Source organism: Ursus americanus, chromosome 9, assembly GCF_024610735.1.
Source record: "Ursus americanus isolate L20-20 chromosome 9, mUrsAme1.1.p, whole genome shotgun sequence".
NCBI lineage: Eukaryota > Metazoa > Chordata > Mammalia > Carnivora > Ursidae > Ursus > Ursus americanus.
The window spans coordinates 31,924,443-31,948,640 of record NC_142135.1 but is presented as its reverse complement, the minus strand read 5'-3'; the positions used below and the strand labels follow the sequence as shown (position 1 = coordinate 31,948,640).

At 45.6% G+C, this 24,198-nt stretch overlaps 1 long non-coding RNA gene across 1 annotated transcript in view; it reads left to right on the top strand.

Annotated features, from left to right (window-relative positions):
• Positions 1-236: 236 nt before the first annotated feature.
• Positions 237-24,198, top strand: part of LOC148109437 (uncharacterized) — a 37,233-nt gene continuing 13,271 nt past the window's right edge. The window contains exons 1-2 of the long non-coding RNA XR_015725776.1: positions 237-481; positions 12,904-13,214. This is a non-coding gene — a long non-coding RNA (uncharacterized LOC148109437). The remainder of the gene's footprint in view (positions 482-12,903; positions 13,215-24,198) is intronic.

The window sequence follows — 24,198 nt, the reverse complement described above, 5'->3', positions numbered from 1 at the left end:
ATGGCATTTTGAATATAATTCTTTAAGATACAGAACCTTGTAGGATCTGGAAATCGAAATTATACTTGGACTGGCAGCTTGTAGCAGTAAGATTCATCTCAATGTAATTTTAAAGAGCTGAGTTCCTAAGCTGCCTGAATCAGCCTTTGAAAGAAAACAGACGCGCTCGGGATGCCAGGGCTATGCTACGCCAGCAATCCCAAGATGCTCAAATATGCTCACTCCGAACGGGGTGATGCACTGCGACATGTTCGGAGGGAGGACTGAATTCCACGAGACGAGAAAGCCATTGATACAGGCTTTTTCATGCAAGTTGATTAATAAACTTCTCAAAGGATTATACTAACATCAACTACTTTCTCTAGAATAATGTACACCAGGAGGTTGAAAACTTCTCGGTGGGCCGCTGGCAGCAGAATTTATCACCAGAAGGGAGCCGGCTCTGGCAGGGAGAGCCCTCCAAGATCTCTTGGGGACGAAGGTGAGAGCTGGAGGGCTTGCATGTTGGCGGGTCCTGCAGAGGCCCGGAAGGAAATGGCAAACTGCTCCCTGTGAGGCATTTCTGTACTGCTGTGCCAGGGTGTGAGCGGAAGGGGGAGGCGAGGGAGAGGCAGGGGGACTTGGAGTGAGGCCATGGAAATACAGGGCATTAGGTGGTCCTTGGAGCGTTCCACGTGGCTGGAGGGCTGGAAGGGCTTCAAAGTACAAGGGTGTCTTGTTGAACTTGGTGTTCCCTGTGTTGTAAACTCTTCTTTGGATTCCCTCTAAGTCTTCAGTGCAACCTACTAAACACCGAATCTACCCACTGTGAATGGATGCTTTTGGTGGCATTTGAGGAGCGGGCTGCGTTTTAGGTCTGATCTGCACAGTACCCACTAGAGATGACATCCGTAGGATGGCAAGGTGGTTTGCAGTCTGAAGAAGGGTTGGGGGACAGAGGGGAGCAGAAGAATTTAAAGCACCCTTCCCCCAGCCCCATTCTGTTGGAAATGTTTGGAAATCATAGACAGGGTTGGCGGATTTGTGTAATACCATCTTGCTCCTTGCATCAGGACTTGTGAGTCCCTCCCAGATGGGGAGCGGGGCATCTTCCTCAGGCTCTTTTGTATGCCCAAGGTCTGGACTGGTGCTGTTTGCTGCTCCAGAGGCACCCTCCACCCTTCTCTGTTCTGCTCTCTGCCCCGGGAGGCTGGCAGGGTGGACCTGGCTTCTGGTTGGCTCTGGCTCATGGGGAGCCCCATGCAGAGCCTCTGCAGGAGGTTAGAAGAAGGGAGGAGAGTGAAGGCAGGGTTCCTACTCCCTGACCTCCTCCCTGTGAGGTCACTTTGGGTTATGTTTGGCCCTGTCCTATGATCCCTGCTTTCTCTTAAGGTGACCATCTTTCTTTTCAGGTTTTAATCACCATTCCCTTCCTATTAGGTAGGGTGATCAATTTTCCTGGTTTGCTGGAACTGAGGGTATTCCCAGACCATGGGATTTTGGGTTCTACAACCAAGACAGTCCTGGGCAAATGGGGACGAGCTGGTCACTTGAGCCCGAGGAACAGTTAACAGCTCCCTTGCTAGTTCTAGCTTCGGGTTACTGAGCTGTCTCTTGTGATTCCCACACCCCCATCCCTACCTTTGTAAATAGTCCTTTGGTAAAACAAACAAACACACCGTCCTGGAATGATCTCATTCAAGCATGTTATCTCTTTCCTGTTGGGTCCTGAGTGACACACTAGGTGTCCATGAACACTCATGACCATGTTCTTTCTCAGCTGTGGTTTCCTCAACTGTCAAATGAGAGAGTTACACTAGAACATTCCCTTACAGCTTTCCAGCTCCAACATCACATTGAAATATTATCTCGATGCCTTAAAAAGTTTGTTTCTAAAAACAAAACAAAAAAATTAAAATTTACTGCCAAATAATAAAGAAAAAAGAAGGGGAAAAAGGAGGGAAAGTAGGGAGGAAGGAAGGAGGCAGAGAAGGAGGAAGTGAGCTAGTTGCAGTAGGGAAAAGCTTCTGGACTGGAAAACACAACATTCCCAAGGTTACACATACTAGGGAGCAAACCTGCTTCATGAAGGGCATGAAATGAAAGGATAATCACAGTGTGGGTAGAAACCAGGAAGAAGGGACTGGGGAGGAGTAAATTTTGAGTGAGTTTTCTTAGGCTCATGACAAAAGCCCATCTCGGATGGAAGTCTCCTGTTTCTTGCCTATTCTCTACATTAGTGGAACAATGTTCTTCGTTTCCTTTCCAAGACTAGTCTCATTTAGAAGAAATAAAATGGTGTAAGACACTACCTTGTGACAACTTGGCTCTCAGTGATCCTGGTAGTTGCCTATAAATGATGCTCGTTAGAGGCTAGTTGTGTGGCCTTCGCTACTGACAAACACATTGTTCTTTCACTAATTCATTAAAATCTTTCCGAGTGTTTACTATGTCGTGAGTGATGCATTGGACACAGAAGCAGAAACTATGGCAAGTTTCCTGCTTTCATGACGCTTACATGCTAGCAGACACTTGGGGGAATAGGGTCACAGTTTACCAAGAGCTTACACGTATGTGATTGTTTTTCTCGCCTTTGATCTTGGCAACAATCTGGTGAGATTAGCCGCTGTTTAAAACAACCTTCCTTTTGGGGCGTCTGGGTGGCTTAGCCAGTTAATCATCCGACTCTTGATTTTGGCTCAGGTCATGATCTCAGAGTCGTGGGATGAGCCCCCAGTCGGGTCGTGGGTCGAGCCTCTGGTGGAGTCCCGTGTAGGGCTCCAAGCTCAGCACGGAGTCTGCTTGTCCCTCTCCCTCTGCTCCTCCCTCCCACTTGCTCTCTCTCTTTAAAATAAATACATAAAATCTTTAATACGAACCAAAACCCAAACCTTCCTATTAAACCCAAGGTTCAGACTGTCCCGTGACTCGCCCACGGCTGTGTCCCTCATAAATGGCAGCAGCGTGACTGGAATGTGGCTCTTCTCACCTGGAGTCCGGCGCGCCCCCAACACACCGCAGTCCGCGCTCCCTTGGGTGTCTTCTGTTACCCTGACGGAAGCGCAGGTATGATGCACGGGCCTGGTCTAACGATGAACGTCTGGAATGCGGGGAGCAGCGACAGCTCTTTGCACATAAGCAAGTGTTCTACTTAGAGCCAGCCTGGGGCGCGGATCTGAGGGGGCTCTGTGAGGTACAAGCACTCTGTGACACGTCAGGGGAGATTTTCTGTTACCAGCTAATTATCACTTGAATTTGTCAAGAAGGAAAAAAGCGCCTCTCACATTTTATTTTAAAATAGGAAAACCTTTGGAAAATATGAAAAAGTTGGAGGGTGATTTGCTCTCTTCTCTCTCCGCAGGCGGCCCCAGTCAGACCTGAAACAAGGGGTGGCGGGAGGGCTGTCAGCGCGGTGCCCCTGGGGCGCTCCGCAGGGGGGCACTCCCTGGACGTGATTTCACACCGAATGAGATGCAAACCTCACAGACCAGCGCCTGGGAAGGAAACAGAGAGGATGGAAATGAAAGATGGATCTCAAAGCAATTAACTAGAGATGATTTATACCCAGAAGGGTTGCTGAGGCAGAGAATGAAGCCAGACTCAAAAGACCACATAAAATATGATTCCATTTATATGAAATATCCAGAACAGACAAATCCCTAGAGATAGATACAAAACAGATTACTGGTTGCCAGGGGCTCGGAAGGCAGGGAGGGAGGATAGGGAGGGACTGCTTAATGGGTACAGATTTCCTTTTAGGGTAATGAAAATGTTCTGGAACTAGGCAGTGGTGATGCTGTGAACCCGCTGAATGTCACCAGTTTTTATGTTAAGTGTATTTTACCACAATAAAAAAAATAGACACACATACACACACTTTAAAAAAATCATCCTACTGGTGGGTTAATACCAATTTCAGTCTCTAAGATACTTTTGCAACATAGCTGATGAATGGTCATCCGGATTGTACCAGAATATCCTCACTGAAAAGAAAATTGTTCAAAAGTAAGCGTATTTCATTTTTAGGAAGCCTCGATTATTAGAAAACTCACTGTTAAAGTGAATTCAAATCGATATTCTTGAGAGAGAGAGGGAGAAAGGAGGTGGCAGTTTGCTGAGTGATCAGGGTGAAATTCAAGTATTTCCCACATTTGTATTTGTGCCTTGAGAGCGCAATTCTGGTCTTGGGGGCGACAGTCTCGCAAGGACAGGTACATTAAGGTATCTTCCAGTCTGAAGTGGGGTGGCTACATTTTCCTGAGCACATGAAACTAAAAGGCTTGTATAGAATTATGTCTGGAGTTATGTCTGGAATTATTCCAGAACTTGGAATCATAAACAATTCAAAATTGACCCTTGATGAGCACTGGAATAGAGGGACAGGAATCTAGAAAAATTCTCAGAATTTTCTATTTGAAGAAACAACACTACTACGCTCATTTTAAAATGAGAGAATCGTGGGGGGAAATGCACGAGAAAAACCACATTACCAGTAATGTTCTGTGTTTTATAAACAGATACACAAATGTCTTTCTAAAATGAAGCCCCCAAGAGCTTGGATTTATAGAATATTATGCATCCACTTTTCCAAAAACGTGTCTACTGTGTAAATCCAAATACATGTGCACTCCCTTTATATGCTATACCCTAAATCGTCCACACGCATACATAGTTTAATATTACGAGACATTGATAGTTCAGAAACTCTTTTGCATTCCGGTTTAATTAATAGTGAGAAAGATCAACAGAAACGAGTAAGTCGTTTCCTGGGAGCCGGGCTCATGGAGTTCTGGGGGGAAAAGGCAGTAACAGTTGATTCCGACTTCGGATTTGCACGGGGCTCGGGTCCCCAGTCCCTCATCTTTGTGCATCAGCTCCCTTTGTGCTTCTCACGGCTCATCTACGGAGCGCCATGAGTAATTAGGGCTCCCTTCTACCGGGTGTTGAAGAGCTTTGTGGTGGCACAAAGAAAAATGCGAATTTTGTCCCTGGGAGCTAGCCGTGTTTTGTTTTCAAAGCTCTGCTTTTAGACGGTTCCCAGCAAAGGAACATACTTACCTTTTATCATCATTGTAGCGGAAAAACACCCGCCTGAGGATGTGGGCTGCTGAAAGCTGTCGGAGCCTGCCTACCTTCAGTATTTAGTGACGACGTTAGAAGCGTTCTGCAACCCATACTCGGATCTGACTCAATGTGGGCAGAAGCCAGAAATACCAGTGCAATTGAGGGAAAACACGAGAGCAGCAAGGGAGAAGCCCGGAGAAAAGGAACCTTAGTTTTAGACCTCGGGAGGAGACATAAGCAGGTGAAGTCTGCAAAGGACGGGAAAAACATTATCTCTCCCAGAAAGTGGTGAGCGCAGGGTAAAGAAAGACCCACGCAACGCTCCTATTCATTGGAGCTTCGAGGCCTATGATTTTCTCTAAGTGTGGGAGGGGCAGGTAGTTTGAGATGAAGGAGAGGCCCAGAACATCCTGTCAGGGTGAACACTTCGCTCCCCACTCCCTCCCTCCCTTCCTGTGGATTTATTAGGCAGGCGGGCAAATCGGTGTGCAAAGAATAGATTTGCTGGAATAACAGCTGGGTAAATGGCACATTATGCAATTTCGCAGGCACACGGTGATCTGCAGTTGCACAGAAATGAGATTATAGGAGGCAAAGGGCTCTGCAGCGCCAGCTTTGGGCCGAGCATTGCCCTTGCCGCCCGCGCTGCTCGCGGAAGGGGTTTTATTTGCAGTCTGTCGTTCTGCCGCAAGTCCGTGCGGCGCCGTCCCTAGCACGGAGGTGGTGTTACTCACCCGCGCGAGGAGGACGTTTTAACTCTCCATCTTCCCCTCCAGCGTGCAGTATTGATTTTCTGCTGTAAGGAGACAGAAAGACCTTTCTTCAAAGTACCTTTGGAGGCAGGGCTGGCCGTGGACTGAGCTTTGTGAGCGAGGACCTGCGTTCAGGGAATGCAGAATCTCTTTCAAAGTCGCAAATTGTGTTTGTGCGATTTACTAGTCACAACAAGTTCGTGTTTTACTGTTAAGTGTTCGAGAAAAATCCAACCGACCGAAGCCGCTTCATCACTTGATTAGTCTAAACAAGTCTGGATCATTAGCCTGGTGAATTAATACTATGTCTCTTGCGCCGTTTGAGCGGACATATTTTGAAGGTGGTGCCAGTTCAAAAATGTAGAGATAATCGCTCCATGAAACTGGGCGTGAGGGATATTCCACGGGATGGCACCTTGACTGTGCAAATGCTTTCCTTTTAAAATGTGATTTGCAAAAATAAGGAGTATTGGAAAATTCTCCAATCTGGAATTGTTTTTTGCAGGAGTTTATGAGAACTCTGATCCTGCCCTGCAGGCATGAGGCACTCACCAGTAGCATCTCTTAAAGGAAAAAAAAAGTTAACAGAGCTATCCCTTGTCTAAAAAAATATCCCTGTATATAGTATGCTGAATTTGTAGTCTTGATAGAGCAGAGAATTAGTCTTTTATTACTTTGAAATTAAGTGCTCAGGTTCAATGGCTCCCCATTGCTTAACAAATTAAGTACAGGGTCCTTTGCCTGGTTTCAAAAGGCCTTGAATCACATACACCTACATCTACACGCCGAGTGTGAGATTGCAATGTGTTTTTATTAAATATAAATACCATAAAATACAGGAGGAGAAATTCCTGAGGTCTGGAGTGGGAGGAAAAAAACCAGAATGCATGGAACACAGGAGAACTGATTCTTCGATTCATTGATCCAATCGAGACATATTTCCTGAGAAGTAACTGACGGAGATGCATGGTGAATGGTACTCAAAAGGAAATAAAAAATGCCATTAATGACTTCCTGGTAGCTAGAGGTGAACATACTCATTGACTTTGGAGTACACCCTCTCTGTTTTGGAAAGGACCAACTTTTTGGTGCCTTTTCGTTATGCAGCTGTAAGGCAAATTTGGATAGGGACCAAGGAGGTCTCTTGGAGGAAGGGAACAGAGAAGTTTGCGTTTGAGGTTTTGTGCTCTACAGCATGTCGGGTGGATTGAGGTGACCATGATTGAGGATGGCCGTTTATAAATGAAGTCCTCAAGAAGAAACTGACTTGAAGGAGGACGGCAGTCTAGAGCGGTGGCCAAGGCCATCATCATCATTAGAAATAGACACGGGGCATCAGGGTTTGGCTGATGCTAGAACCCCTCTTGGCCAAGGAGGAGAGAGAGGGAGAGAGAGAGAGAGAGAGAGAGAGAGAGACTCTGTGTGTGTGTGTGTGTGTGTGTGTGTGTGTGTGTGTAAACATAAAAAGCTCAGTACACAACAGGTGATGGCTTTGGAAGCCCAGGCTGATGGCAGTGTGCTGTGAGCACCGCTGGGTACAAGGAAGAGATGGGGTTCCAACCCTTCCCTGCCCCCAAGGAAATGCCATCATACTAGTGAGTTCCTTGTCACCAGCACATGACCAGGAGTGGACAGGGACTGCTCAGAATTGCCAGAGCTTCTGATTAAGGGCACCTTTTGGGGGGGGGGGGAGAAACCCCATGATGCAGAGAAGGGGACTTTTCAAAAGATAGACACAATTTTACAGGCCACTGGAGTTCTCGACTTACCTTGTAGCTGGGGGTGGCAGTGAGACTTTGTATCGAGGGAAGATGCACATGATTGAGGTACATGGAAACGGGGATCTGAACTGGTTGGATTGAAAACAATGGAATATCCTAATCACATGGCCTGAGTTGAGAGTATCAGTCAGGGTTCTTCAGAGAAGCAAATATAGCTATGTTTAATATACCGATAGGGAGAGAAAGAGAGGGAGGAAGAGAGAGAAAGAAATTCATTTTAAGGAATAAGTTCACATGGTTATGGAGGCTTAGCAACTCTGAAACCTGCAGGACAGGCAGGCAGACTGGAAATTTAGATAAAAGTTGATGTTTCACAGACACATGAAAAAATGTTCAAAATCATTAGCCATCAAGGAAATTCAAATCAAAACCACACTGAGATACCACCTTACGCCAGTTAGAATGGCAAAAATAGACAAGGCAAGAAACAACAATTGTTGGAGAGGATGTGGAGAAAGGGGATCCCTCCTACATTGTTGGTGGGAATGCAAGTTGGTACAGCAACTCTGGAAAACAGTGTGGAGGTCCCTTAAAAAGTTAAAAATTGAGCTACCCTATGATCCAGCCATTGCACTACTGGGTGTTTACCCCAAAGATACAGACGTAGTGAAGAGAAGGGCCATATGCACCCCAATGTTCATAGCAGCAATGTCCACAATAGCTAAATCATGGAAGGAGCCGAGATGCCCTGCAACAGATGACTGGATTAAGAAGTTGTGGTCCATATATACAATGGAATATTACTCAGCAATCAGAAAGAACGAGTTCTCAACATTTGCAGCAACATGGACGGCACTGGAGGAGATAATGCTTAGTGAAATAAGTCAAGCAGAGAAAGACAACTATCATATGATTTCTCTCATCTATGGAACATAAGAACTAGAATGATCAGTAGGGGAAGAAAGGGATAAAGAAAGGGGGGGTAATCAGAAGGGGGAATGAAACATGAGAGACTATGGACTATGAGAAACAAACTGAGGGCTACAGAGGGGAGGGGGGTGGGGGAATGGGATAGGCTGGTGATGGGTAGTAAGGAGGGCACATATTGCATGGTGCACTGGGTGTTATACACAACTAATGAATCATCGAGCCTTACATCGAAAACCGGGGATGTACTGTATGGTGACTAACATAATATAATAAAAAATCATTATAAAAAAAAAAAGTTGATGTTTCAGTGTTGAGTTCAGAATCCACACAGTAGGTCAGCAGCCTGGCAACTCAGGAAGGACTTTCATGTTCCATTCCTGAGGTAGAATTCCTTCTTCCCTGGGAATCCTCAGGCTCTGCTCAGAAAGCGTTCAGTCGATTGGTAGGTAGGGTGACACCTACCTACATTATGGGGGGTAAGCGTCTATTTAAAATCTGCTGCTTGGAAATGTGAAGCACGTCTGCAACAGATCTTCACAGTAATACCTAGATCAGTATTTGCCCAATGAACTGGGCACCTACGGCCGAGCCAAGCTGACCTCTAAAATCAACTGTCAACACTGGGAAACGGGGCAGCCTGGTTATTGAACATAGGGATTGCCAACTTGGTAATGGAGTAGCAAATTTATCACAAAATTAAGGTACTAAGCAGTATGTAGAATGTGTCATAAAAGGGGTGCAAAGTGATATAGGAGTTTAAGGAGTGGAAGTTTATATACACCTGCGGTGACCCAGATAAGGACATTATAGTTAGAAAGTAAGGCCAGACCAATTTCAGAGGAAAGCATTGACTTGGCATAACACAGCATCGCATCGCATAGCATAGCATGAGACACGTAGAAGGCACCAGAGAACTGGAACAGACTGGACATAGAGAATTAAATGGAAGGTGACTATTGAAGTTTCTGAGCATAGGAGTGACATAAATACAATGACTGTACAGGATGGGTTGGTGTGCAAATACTTTTGAAAGCAATGGTGAAAAACAAAAGCAATCTGGTTGATTGGCAGCAGAATAAGAACCTTTATGGATCTGTCTTGAGTGATGCACTTCCCTTCAGTGATCCTGCAACCCCGTAAAAGACAACATGAGGAAGACCTCTGGATGGAGATGTGTGTGTGTGTGTGTGTGTGCGCGTGTGTGTGCAGGCACAGGTGTGTGCGCACGTGTGCATGTGTGTGTGTGAGTGTGCGTGAAGAATCTGGACAGGGTTGGTTTGCATTTTTGAAACATTACTCTGGCCACCACATTGGGTATAGGTGGCAAAGAGCAAGACTGAGGACAGGGAGCACAGCTCAGAAGAGAAGAAATGTTCTGGGATTTCAGTGTTGTGGGAGAGAGCCGCTCAAAGAAGACTCCACAGAAGCTGCCTTTGATGTGGGTCTTAGAGGACAAGGGGATTCCGTAGGTGGAAGAACACAGGCAAGTGTTAGAACAAAAGCAGGAATAAAATATATACACAAAGAAAGCCAGTTGGCTGAAGCATATGGTTTGTGGTGACGTAGGAGAAAAGGCTTGAGAGGTGTCTCGGAGATAAATGGGGGGGGGGGACTTTGTCATTTGGTACGCAATATCAGGGGGTCAGAGGTGTCATAGAAGGTTTGATTTTTGAACAGGATAGTGATGGGATCAGCACTGTGCTCCAGGGAGACTATTATAACAAAGGCGTTCTGGATAGATTTGAGAGAGAATGACGTGGGATAAACAGTTGGGAGGCTAACAGCTGTTAGGCGTTGAGGGATGGAAACCAGGGTTGAAGGTATAACAATTGAATTAAGGAGTCCTGTTCTAAAGATATTGCAGCAGTCAAACCTATAGGACATGATAACTAATTTGGGGTAGAGTGAACAGGAATAGAAGCAGAAATTACTATTTGCAGACAGTGTGAGTGAAAAAACAGGGATCATATTAACAGATGAGAAACTAGTATGGAAGACAAGGTAATGATTTCATCTTCAGACATCTTGAGTTTAGCATTCTGGTGGGACAGTCTGGGGAAATTCTTTAGAACCCAGTTATAAACATGGTTTGGAATTTAAGAAGGAGGTCAGGATTAGAAATACGTATTTGTTTCTAATGGTTGTCTCGGGGAGTATGCCTGGGATAATCCTATGCCTGGAGGGTTTGCCTTGTAAATATCACTTCCTGTTTACAAGGACAATACAGAGCAGTGGTCAAAAGCTTTGCTTTGGCTTCAGCTAGGTCCAACCCAGCTATTTACAGACTCCATTAACATTGGGGGATATTACCGCCTCTCTGTGACTTGGTTTTCTTTATCTGTGAGTTGGAAATAATAATATCAGGATAGTTATATTAGCTAAATTAATGCACATGAAATACCTGGCTGGGCTGCTTTCGTTACACTGCTGGAACTGTTAGCAGAAGTGCCTTTCCTCCTCTGGCCAGACCCAAGACAATCTTCCTTTCCTGCCCACCTAAAATCTCACGTGAAATTCCTTTTCCTCCGCCAGCATGAATTGAATTCACCTGTTACGATGAGGAAGTGCAATCATAACTTGTCCCTCTATGGGTCGTCTTTCTTCTCCTCTGTGTCTTGGGAGACCAGTTGGTGACGTAAAGGTTGAATTGTCTGAGGATGTGTCTCTGGTTTAGTTTCACGCATGTAACAGAAAAGAAGTTGTTTATTTTTCCCCTTGGAAGAAGAAAAATCAATCCTTAACCTGACAAATTCACTTGCATAGAGATGATAGCTAAACTTGCAGGAGTGGATGGCTTTGCCCCTGGAGTAGGGGTGGAGAGAGAAGAACATCTAGAATAGAACCTTGGGGGATATTCTCATTTATGAGTTATGGAGAAGAAGAACTTGCTGTTGTTGACACTGATGAGACAACCATAATTCATAAGAAGGACCTTATTTCTTTTGTTCACCAGCAGTATTCATCCATTCATTCATTCAACAGTTATTTATTATTATCTACTATATATAAGCCACTAAATAGAGCAGTGAAAAAATTAGGCAAAAACATATTGGCTTTCATGGAGCTCGGACTATAGCAGGCACTTGAAAGAACACTTGTTAAATGAATATTTGGGCAAGAAGCATTTTGAATGGAGCCTCTATTAAGTGCAAGCACCGTGTTTGATAGGCACTGGGAAGTTTTTGTAAAGGAGTAAAGCTAGTAGGTGATACTTGGAGGATAGATCGGACTTAGAGGAATGGAAAGAAGGGCAAATACTTCAGGCAGAAAGATGGATGCAAGGAAAGGGCAGAGATGAGTGTTCGTGTAACGTCTTTAAGGAATAAAAAGACAGTAGCTGGTAGTTTTGGGGAAACACCCAGTTGGCTATAGGAGTGGAAAGGAAGGGAATAGAGATAATGAGGTCAAAAGTCCTGACTCATGTTGCAAAATAAAGAACACCTTTCTTTATTTTGCAACAGTGTTCTTTATTTTGCAACATGAGGCTCCTACTTTGAGCAGGAGCCTTCTTCCATCATCTCTGAGATAGACAAATTTGACCATTACAGAATTTTCTGGTCAATAAGAAGAGAAAACTAGCATCTGTTAAGTTTCTACTAAGTGCCTGACATTAGATTAGGAGGTATGCATATGTAGGACCTATATGAATTAGTTCTAGAATGCTCTTGTGCAATAAACATTATATTTCTTCTTTAATTAATTAAGATTATGTCTGAGTTGGCCCAAACCAGCAAGGGTTGGTGAGAAACTGAATTTCAATTCTTGCTGGGAAGGAACAGCTTCTTCCTCTCCCTTTGGGGAGTACCATAACCTCAGGATTTGCAGTATCCAGGAGGTGTGGATAGGATCTCTGGTCTTTGGTCCCTTGTTATTAAATTGTTTATTTTGTATGTCTTCTCTGTCAGCTTAGTCCCTGAGCCATTGCCCAGACCTCCACCCTTGGTGTTAAACCCCCACCCGTCCATGAGGCACCTCCATTAGGGCTTCTGTCATCTTTGGGGGCAGGTTTCTGGCTCTCCTCCAGTCCCCAGTCTACACGGTACCTGGGGGTGGGGCACTCTCAAAGCACCTGGCTCCTCCCTATCTCTTTTCCCTCATCCCCCTCCAAGGATCTGGTTCTCTTAGACTGGCCTGTGTGAAGTTATTTTTAGGGCAGCTCATGCAGCCAAAGAATTTCTTTCCCTCTGTGGCCAGGAAGTCAAAGACAGAGGAATTATGGAAGGAAGAAGAAGATAGAGGCTTATGATGCTAGGACATGGGAGAAAAAGGGGGCCAAAAAGAAAAAAGAGAGAAGCAAGAATAAGACGAAAATTAATATGCCGAGGTACCATCCTGCCATATGCATTATATCCTCTAATCCTCCAAATCCCAGAGCAACATAGGTATTGTTATTACCATTTTATAGAGGAACTCATTCATTCAATAAATGTGTACTGAGTGTCTTTTTTCTGCCTTAGTGTTCTAGGCTCTGGAAGAAAAAAACCCAACAGTGAACAAGACAGACGAAAATCCAGATGAAGACACTAAGTCTCTGAAAGTAAATAACACGCTTGAGCTCACATAATCCATAAGTGGAAAAGCTAGAATTGAGCCCAGGCCTGTCTTTCTCCCAAGTCCACATCATCGGATCACGTGACGCTGGTGTTGCAATGCAGGCTGTTCTGCAAAACATGCTGGAACTTCTGGCGGAAATGTGACGTCACGGGCAGTCATAATAACACTCGCTATCATTCACTGACTGCTTGACAACCGTCAGGCGGTTTGAGGGGTAAGGCATGCTCTATCTCATTTAACCCTCACAAGAAATCCATGCTCTCATTTTTCTGGGTTCAAGGACACTAAAAATGAAGTGTTACATTCCTTACCTAAATCATCGGGCTAGCAAGTAAATGAGCAGAATTTCATTCTAAATTTACCTTATTCCAATCTGGGGCTCTAAAGAGCATTGTGCCTCATCCTAATTGTCTTGGGGGTCTTGTCTTTGGGGAAAAAAAGTAAGTCAAACTCCCCCTTTCTCCCTGCTCAGTCCTGCCTCAGGACTGAGTGCCTATCAAGCTGGCCAGGTGCGGATAGCCAGCTTCTCTTCCTTGTTCAAACTTTCCTCCCCCTTGGTTATCAACACCAACTGTTTGGGTTTCTCCCAGTTGGTTATAGGGATCAGGAAGGACACACAAGGGACAGGGAAAGTCTTAGAACTTGGGGCCTCTTGTGGACTCAAAAAGTCCTGTGTTAACCCTTGCTCCCAAGGGTCTCCACAGAGGTTCCTTGGGGATTCCCCTACTCTGGACATGGCTTCTAGAGGTCCTCTGGCTAGCCCTAGACTCTCCCCATTTTGACTTCTCAGTTATAAGTGAAGATCTGGTCCTTGCAGTCTTCAAATTCCAGAAAGCATGTATTTTGCTCTCTAGATGGTTCTTTTGAAGGCCCCGCACTTGGCTTAACATGGCATGGGGCAGGATCACTTCCTTGCCCTCTGCCATGGAAGGGTGACTCAAAGGGAAGGGAAATGACCCAATCCAACGCGTGACTTATTGCCTGCCCCTGCAGCCCTGAGAGAGTTTCTGAGTGCCTTTGACACAGCCTGGAGCTGGAGGGTGGGCTAAGGTGGCAAAATGCGGGGTCTCGGTGGATCTTGCAGAGAATATGAGACTATACTGAAAACAGAAACAGTGTCATGTAACGTCCAGTTCGCATTGGCCCCAGAAACTTCTTAAGGAGGCACAAGACCACAGGCCCTGGAATTGAATTGCTGGGTTGGAATCCTTATTTTTTTTACTTACTAGCTATGTGACTTAAGGCAAGTTATGAACCTTGCTGTATGTCCATTTTCTCCGCATATCTGTAACCAGGGCTTCTAAGGCACCAACCTCCCAAGGTCGCTGGAAGAATGAATGAGGCAGGCTGTGTAAACGGGGGGAGCACCTGTCATGTGGTTGACGTTCCCCAGATTGTGGGCTGTAGTTACTCTCACTGCTTTTTCCTGTACATCAGCTTCTGAGACAGACTGAAGATCAACACTTCTGATTGCTTCCAATGGTGGAGCACAGGCTTTTGTAAAACCCAAACTCAAGAGGGCAGGTGGGAGAGAGGCCCAACATACGTAACTCCCTCTAGAGCTATGGCTTACTTTGCTTTAGGGCTGCCATGATTTTTTAAAAACTAATTAATTAATTAATTTTTACCTTTCAAGAAAGGGTGCTGCCTAGTCTGGGCTGCTACATCTCTTCCAATGTGGTTTTTCCTTCATTTGGGCTGATTACAGGCAGTGTGGCATGGTAGCCAAGAAGGCTCAGTCGGACCTCGGCCATAATCGCCGCTCTGACACTTAATAGCTATTGTACCTTAATGAAGATGACTTCTTTTTCTGTGCCTCCATTTCCTCATCTCAAGAAAGAAGGCAATATTACTTGAGTCCTCACCTTGTAGTTTTCACCCTGGGCTGGTCCTGTCTGAGTGGTTTACCCAAAGGACATAGCAATCCTATGGTCCTGTTGCTTGGTTTCTGGAGATCTTCCATTCAGTAGAACACTTTGAGCTGGCATGACTTCTTGCTAGTGTTCCCTCCCACAGCCGCCTGGGCACTGGCTGCCCAGGGACCCCAGTGCTTTTGAGGGCCACTGCTGCTTGGGTGATCATCTCTCTCTTTTTCATAAAGTTGTCTTCCTCGTGTGCTTACCTCTAAATAGAAATTACTAAAACATCAAGTCAATGAGGAGCTCAGATTATTATGATTATTTGAGAAGAGAGAGGGAAAGGGGGAGGGAGGGAAGAAAAGAAAGAGAGAGAACAAGAGAGACCTTAATATCACAATTAAACATACATGTCTGGCTCCATGTCATATTGCCTTTATCAGATTTTTTTTCCTGGGTGTCCATTTCAGTTTGTTGACTATGAATTTTTGTTGATATCAGTCTTTGCACTTATATATTTTTCCCCTCTGGATCCTCAGTGAGGTATGAAGAAGGCAGTGAGGTGTGCTCAGCCGCGGATGGGAGTTTGACAGGAGAGTAGGTGAAGAAAGGGCAAATGAGCAAGGATGCTGAATGTGTGGACAGGGAGGTGACTGAAGATATGGTTTGAAATCCCCGTCAAAAAGGGAGGGCAGTGAAGATAGTAGTGTTATTGAAGGTCCTGGTGAGGTCCCAGGATAGGGGTACTCATGCTGGTCGTGCAGGTAACCTGGAAGGAAAGGAGGGTGTGACGCCCTTCTGAATCAGGATTTGGAGGGTAAACTGCAAAGAGAGGACAATAAATCAGGTATGCAATAATCCCTGTAAAGGAACCTCGGGTGATCCGAAAATTGAATGGTCTGTCACTCACCCCAGGCTTTAATTTGGTCCTCAGTTTTCCTCCAGGTTGCATTTAGTCTCTACTTAATATCCGATTCCCTTATTTTCATCACTAATTTATAGCTTCTCACGTGGCCCTTGGCTGTTGATAGAAGTTGGCATCCTGGCTCTGAACCTTGATGATAGAAAATTTCTATCCTTCCATGGGCATTTCCTACTTGCTGGCTGCTCCAGGGAACCACCCAAATGAATCTCTGGCCCTTCCACTATGTATCAACACCGATTCTCTTAGACAGAACCCTTCATAGGTTTACCTTGGCCTCTGCAGGGAGGAGTTGGACACCAGGTTTCTTGTCTTCCAGTCCAGAGCTTTTCCTAACACACACTTCCACGCAACCCTACATGCATGGGAGCCTATTTGTGGGAGACTGTCTGTGCCCAAAGTCCCTGTTTCACACTCTGGTCGTGCACACTTTGGAGCTCCATTGCTGGGTTCCATGGACTTTCCCAGACCTTTGGTCAGACAGCTGCCCTGAGAATGAGGTGATAGTGCTTTGGGGGTGACCAGTCTGTTGTTCCTCTGTCTCAGCACTTCTCTAGCTGGGTGGCCTGACTTGAGCTCAGCCCTCGATACATTTCTGAGGATGTTCTCTTCTCTATGCTGTTTGGAATCAATCAATGGGTTTTCCTAACCCTAACAGTGATCAATCAATGATTCAGGAAGCTGCAGACAGGACATTCAGTGTAGAACTGGATGTGGTCTTAGCCTAATACTGATGCTGATTTGAGTAATTTGACATTGACTAGAGTCAGAACTAGGGTGCGCTGTGCCGTAGAGCATTAATAAGGCACTAGGAAATGTAGCTAACTGTTTGTAGGCACCACTGCTACTCAGTTTACATTTGGAATTCATGAACGTTCAGTGAAAAATCATGTTTCTCACCAGGTTTCATGCAACCTGACATTACCCAACCCTATCACTAGACCTTAGTAAAAAGACAAAAATGTCTATCACAAACACATATTCCCTAAAATCTAGAGTAACGGTAACAAGAAGATGACAACAAGGGATAGAATGTGTTAACTTTATGTTGTTTCATTATTTCATTTCCTTTAGATCTGTGCGAAAGAAACATCTAAAGCACTTGTAAACAGCCAGCATGGTAGAAAGAACAGCCTTAAAATTGTGACTTGTTTCTGAATCAGAGTCCACCCCAACTAGCTATGTTACCTAGGACACAGTTTACTCTCTCTGAGCTAAGTCTCTTCATTGGTAAAGTGTGGGTACCCAGCTGTCAAAACACCTGCTACACAGGAGATATTTGTGGATAGTGTGGATTGGCTCTTCCGTGTCCACCCAAAACTCTCTATGGGGGACCCCCTCCTTGCAGAGGCTGGAAAGTTAGAAAAGATGTTTCCTAGACTCCCTTGCAGCTCATGTTTTGAGTGTGATTGGAGTTCCGTCAATTACATGCACCTAAACTAAGACTCGACTATGGAATGGAGTTAAGGAGAGAGATATTGGCAGGGAGCAAAGTGCTCATTTCACTGATGTAGATGGTGATGGAGGCCAGGTGATGGCCGTTGGCAGCTCCAGAGGGAGTGGCTTCCTGCAACCGCAGCAGCGTTCGCTTTCCTTATTATGTGTGATTCTGAGGACTTAGTCTAGAGCTTGCTCCTTCAGGCCTTCCCGCAATTGTGTAAGCGCCCTAATACCTGGTGTAATTCTCTTTGTGCTTAAACTCTAATGGTGATTTCTGCTGTCTAAGACTATTACTGAAACAAACCTGAATAAATGTAGCTAGTCCTCCTCATGATGACTACCTGTATGCTAGCATATATGTGGATGCCACACAGATCGTAGGAAATACAACAAGGAACAGGGCACAATCCCTAAAGAACTTATTATTTTGTGGAAGAGGCACACCTATAAGTGGATATATTTAAAATGATCTAAGCACCGAATGCTATCAGCAAATTGTTTTGAGAACCAAAGAATGGAGTAAATGACAATGGCTTCATGAGCTCGATCAGAAGACGACATTTTATAGACTTGAAAAAGAACGAGTAGGACATCAATAGGTGGGGGAAAAGGCGGGGGTGGAATGGGAGGAGGACCCAGCATTTGCAGAGAAATGAAAGTGTCTCTGTATCAGAGAAGCATGAGGGGCTCGGTGGGTCTTGGGTGCGGCCGGGATGGAGTGTGGTTGGTGTAGAATGAGGACCATTAAGGAGTTTGAAAAGTTAAGTTCTGACCAGATTGTGTAAAACTGGATGTGTCTAATTAGGGAATTTAAATTTTATCATCTAGTGATAGTGAGCCAGCAGGGATTTTGAAGCAAAGGAGTGAAAATAAACAATTTTTCTGCTTATGAGGAAAGCTCTGGCTTTAATGTGGAGAATAAACTGGAGGATGAAAGGTCCTCAAAGACATACAGGAGGCTGTTTAAAAAAGAATGAGAGAATGAGGGTAGCATTCATAATGGAGAAGGGGGTCAGAATTTGGGATTTATTTGTGAAATAAAAATGTACAAAATTAGAAACCAATTGGATTGGAAGGAGAAGAAAAATTGAAGTTTCCAGCTAAAATATAGGTTTCACTGGAGTGAGGACTTTGTTCATGGATATATTCTCCATCCTGAGAGTAATGCCTAGCACATAATAGATGGCCAATAAATATTTATTAGGTGAATAAGGTGAATGGCAATGTCATGAGTATTGTCACGATGTGGTTATTTTCAGATGTCTTTGGAGCTTCCAAGTTGAAATGTTCCTGATGCAAGTCTGGTGCTTAGGAGAAAGAAAAGGCTGAAGTTATAAACAGGAGTCATAGAGACAGAAGGTGAAGCATAGATAAGATTCCAGAGAAAGTACATCAGGGGAGGAGAGAACTAATGGTGGACGCTGGGATCCGACAGACTTAAAAAGTTGGCAGAGCAGAGCTTCCTATGAAGCTTGAAATGCCAATGGCCAGCAATGGCCAGCAACGGATGGGATCCAGGAGAGGGTGGCATGTTGGAAAAGCAGGTTAGAAGCAATTTTTTGGTGCATAGTGTCAACTCTATGGTGAGATCGAGTTGGATAAACACGTATAACATAGGCCATACCATCTCTAAATGAGGTCTTTAGTCATTCTTTTCTAGTCTCACTTTAATAGAGTTATGGAGATGGGACTCATACTGCAATGGGTTTGGCACTAGGCGGATGGGGGGAGAGCCACTCTGCCATTTGCCACTACTAGGATAAGCCAGTGTGTTTGTACCTTCTTTTCTAGTCATATGTAGACCAGTATTCTCAAGGGGGCACAATCTGTCCCCCTCAGGGGACATTTGGTTATGTCCATAGCACTTGTGGTAGTCATGGCTGGAAGCTGCTCCTGGGATCTCGTGAGCAGAGGTCACAGATGCAACCAGACATCCCTCCTACAGTGCACAGGGCAGCCCCAACAACAAGGAATAATCTGGCCATAATACCGATGTCGAGAAACCCTACTAGAGCTGAGAGCACGGCTGAAATGAAGCTGGTAGGAAGAAACGGTGAGGTGTGAGAGGAAGAGGGGGACATTTTTCCTCTTTGGATGTGTGACCCAGGTTCATCAAGCAGAGCTTTTGAAAGGCTCTGAGAGGAGAATACAGACGGACCAGGTCAACCAGGGAGCAAATGGCCTCTGGAGTGCTGCTGCCTCCTTTTTTTCCTTCTTCCACATCTGCGTCGGAAAGCTTGCTGCCACTTACCCTCGTTGTAACGGAACATTGCCCGAGGACTCTTTGTGGTCAACATCGCTCCGTGTGCAATCAAGACTGCAACCACTTTTCTGAGCTAAAAATTGGGTTACCTGGTGAGTCAAGTACGAGTGTATTTATGGCAACCAACGGGACAGGGCTTTTGAAATTGAGGCAGCCTGGGGCCTCCAGGTGATGTCGCTGGAAAAGAGAAGACAGAAAGAGTCCTGGACAGGGAACTGAGACCCAGCAAATCTCAGCTTCCCTGAGTACGGGCTGCCTGATCCGAGGACATCCCTACGTTTCCCGAGCCTCAGTTTCTTCGTGTGTAGAACTACTTGAGTGATCCTTAGCCCAGTGACCCGCGTGTGGATTAAAACCGCCATGCATGGGAACGTGCTTTCGGACTGCGTAAGCCCGGTCAGCTAATGTTATCCTGCAGGATGTTTCACTAAGTAGTGGCATACAAAAGGTGCGGATATAAAGTAATACGATTATGTTTTCTCTATGAAATCCATACATCAGTGTAGCCAGAATTTAGTACCCAGTTGGCTAGAAGCTTCTCAAGGGCAGAGTCCTTGGCTGTTTTGTTCATTCCTGGCGCATGGATCAAAGAAAAAGTACACAGACAACGTTGGAGTCCTGAACGAAGATTTCTGTTCTTTTTCTTTTTTCTTTGCAAGTGTATAACATATGCAGAGGATCCCAGCTTTCAGATTTACTGGCGCTCTGAATAAAGAGAGAAAGTGATATGTGGAGTTGAAACTATGACAGTTGGCAGTTCTGATTAGATGCATTTTGGGTCAGTTTTGATAAACTGGAAGTTCTGTCTTTGATAAAAATAAAATCTGAAAAAACCCCCAACTCCTCCTCCCGCACAGAATGTCCCTGGCTTTTGCTCACTTGCTTTGTTTTTTGTGGTTTATCTCAGGATAGAAAACTTTTGGGAAGGCCCTGGAATTCATTCATAGCTTATTTCTCACAGCGAAAATCTTTAGAAATGTAAATCTTCTGGGTCCTGATTAACTGTGCTAGCAGTTAGCCTAAGTTTTACTATTTTTGCACAGAAGGCATTCAATAAATAATTGTTGAAGAAATACATAGCAGAGGAGATAATGAATGTGAAGTGGTTATCCGATGTGAATATGAATGTGAACTGGCTCCCAGTAGTCGCTCAGGAGAGAGAGCTGCTTGGATTTGTACACAGCGAGGTTCTGCGAGTAAGAATATTAAATGTGTGGTGAGATTCTGAAGAAGACACTCAAGAGAAGTATTCGAGGGGCTCCTGTAGATTAATACCTTTGCCCTCGCGGTCAAAGGGACAGTTGTTGATGGAACCGCCTCTGTTCCCCTTGCGCTTACATGAGCACAGACACGATGCCAAAATCGTGGTATGAAGTGACAGGGAAGAGGGCAAGAGGCATAGCTAGGGAGACGAGGCGGCAAGCATGTGCTCCAGGCAGCGCACCGGAGCCTCCGGGGCTGACCTCCTGACTCGTGGTTCTGTGAGAAATAAACAAAGCTCTGTGTGGACAAGCCACTAGAGGCTAGATTGTCATCATGCGCAGCCAGACCGGATCCTTACCACGTAGCCCACGTGAGACTCAGCAGGCCCATCTGCACACCTAGATCCCACCTCTCGTAGGATGGCCTCTTGAAATGGAAGCGCAATGGCGAGCCTCCATGCCTCCTTTTCCCTTGCCTTCAAGTTCATTTCTGGTAAGTTTCAAGCTCTATTTTTATTGATGTTACACATAGGACGGTCATTTCCTGAGCTGCCTTTCTGCTCCCACTTTATTCCCCAGGGCCTTTCCTCTGTGCGATGCTGGCCGAGAGGAGCGCAAGGTCCACACCCCAGTCTTCAGGCCCGGCTCAGCTCAGATGCTCTTCAGGGCCCCGGAGAGCCGCGTGATCTTAGAGCCGGAACCGCCCTCAGGCACAAAGGAAGTAGGCAGGGAATGCCAGTTCTCCCTGGACCTACAGCTGGTCCAGTCCAAGGGCTGCTTGGAGATGCATCAGAAATTGAGAGGCTAGGTTTGTGGGGTGCTGGGATGGTCAGGGTCCATTCTCTCCCCTGTCTCCCTTCCACTAGGATTTTTCCATTTCGATCTGTATTGTATTATGTACTTTACGAAAAGGTGTCTATGGCTAGAAAACCCTGCTTCTTACATCAGTAACAGGAGGATCACAGAAGTTAATCTGACACGTACTTGTTGAGAGTCCAATATTTACAAAACGTTCCCAGGGGCAGGTCTGCACACCGTGCGAGTCTGCAGCATGCAGCCCCCCCCCAATACATTACAAGGCACATGCCACCCTGGGGACCGGCAATGAGGCAGCTCTAACTTAGCAGCCACAGAGATGTGGAGGGAGGTAGTGTTCTGACCCAAGGTACTTACAGTTGTGCGGAAGGAAAGAACGGGAAGGTATCAAAGACACACCGTGCTTGTTGGGTAAGGCAGAGTGAGATAAAGATAAGACGTATCAAGTATCAACACAAGAAATATTATGGAAGTTAAAGAAAACAGAAGGTGTAAAAAGAGGAGCGGTATCAGGAAGGACTTTGTGCAGAAAGTAACATTCAATATGGACCTTGAAAGAAAACTAGAACCATGTGTGGGTTAGTTTATACTGGCGAAGCTGAAATAAATCTTCACTGAGTATAAGTGATAGGTGAGCACATAGCTCCAATTTCATTTAAACCTCACGCAAGTGGGGCGCCTGGGTGGCTCAATCGGTTGTGTCTGCCTTCAGCTCAGGTTATGATCTCAGGCTCCTGGGATCGAGTCCCACCCACATTGGGCTCCCGGCTCAGTCGGGAGTCTGCTTCTCTCTCTGCCTGCCGCTCCCCCTGCTCATGCTCTCTCTCTCTCTCTCTAACAAACAAACAAAAAACAAATAAATAAATAAAATCTTTAAAATAAAAAAGAAGTCCATGCAAGCAAGTTTATTACTGCATTTTACAGATAAGAATACTGATAGAAAGAGGTTGAAGAATTCGCCCAAGGCCTTACAGCTAATAAGGGGGGGACAAAGCATTCAAAATGAGGTCCAGTCGCCATCAAAGCCTGTGCTCTTTCTAGGTTCCTCCTGAAAAATTGTAGGCAGAGGAGAGGGACACTCTCTGCTATATGAGAAGGGAGCTATTGACTCTACAATGTGCTTGGAAGATGCAGTCCTCTAACCCGCTGGCCACCCCAGAAAGTCGGTGCTACCATCCTGTCCTTACAGAGAGCCCCGCCACAGGTCACGCAGGTGGTGGGAATGGTGAAGCCTCAGGTTCCAACTAAGTATCCCTGACTTCAAGGCACACGCCTTCTCCTCATTCACACGGCCTCCTCAGGTAACTCAGGACAAAAGGAACCCATGATTGTGCGTGTGCGTGTGTGTGTGTGTAACTGTAGGTTATGTCTTGGGGAATGATGGATGGTAGGCGACTCTAGCTTGACAGCTGAGGTGAGGAGCTGTATCAGAAGCTGAAAACCTCAGTGACCCCCTTCTCCCATCTGGTGTTTTCTGTCAACAGTACGCTTTCTGAAGGCCTGGTCTTCCCTCTGGAAGCAATGGCTTGTGATCTGGGGTTTGTTCTGGGAAGTGACTCCAGGGACAGGGGTGAGGAGAGTAAATGAGGAAGGAGGGGGTGCCATCTAGGGGTTTGGTCTTGAGGGGTCAGGGCCTTGAGAGACCGGAGCTTTGCTTGATTCCACTGGAGCCTTTGGGGAGCCAGGCAGAATGTACTTCAGGATTGTCTGGCCACGGACAGAGGAAGGTGGCATTGCCCATTGGGGCCTAACCCCTGAGCATTAACTCCCAGCACTGCCAGGCCGAACGTACGCTGGGCAGGATCCTTCAGGGCCCCTCCCAGGTGGCAGAGAAACGCACGGTGCACCTGAAGAGAGGTGCTGATGATCACTGCAGCAGGGGTGGAGTAAGGGTGGGCAGGGAGGTGTAAGGTGGAGACAAGAAATATCAGAACATGGGACTCGGGTCGGGAGCTTCCTCCGGAATGGAAGAAAGAGTCAACAAATACAGAACTGATAGTGTTTCTTAAGAGGTCAATTTAGGATCTCCGAATAGGAGTTTTATATGGAGCAGGACAGGTGTAAATGGCAGAAAGCAAGAAATACTGGAAAACATTTTTTTTTTCATTGTGGTGAAATGTACATAACACAAAATTCACCATCTTAATTTTAAAAAGTGCAACTGAGTGGCATTAAATATAGGCACCATGTTGCACAACCATCACCACTATCTAGTTCCAGGACTTGATCATCACCTCAAAAGGAAACCCTGAATCTATTAATTACTCACTTGCCCTCCCCCGGCCCCGCCCCCTTTCCCCCCAGTCCCTGCCCCCGAGGAATCGGCTATAGATCTGCCTACTCTGGATCTTTTGCATAAATGAAATCATACAATACGTGGCCTTTGTGTCTGTCTTCTTTTACTTAGCATAGTGCTTTCGAGGTTGGAAAATATATTGTGAAAGGAGTATTTTTGTTGCGTCCACCAGCAATTTCGTCCTGTTTGCAGATGGAAGGCGAGTCCGCCCCTAAAGATGTCACTGCTTGCAGAATAGCGGCCCCTGGTGGACTCTAGGTGCCATTGTCCGGCCCGACTGTGTGCACAATCATCTGGCAGTCGCTCTCGTCCAGGGGGAGGAAATAAAGGTGCAAGGGTCCTTTTGAAAAGCCAGGGAGTTTTAAAAAATCAAATTTAGCTTGTCCCTACTGCTGAAGCTTTA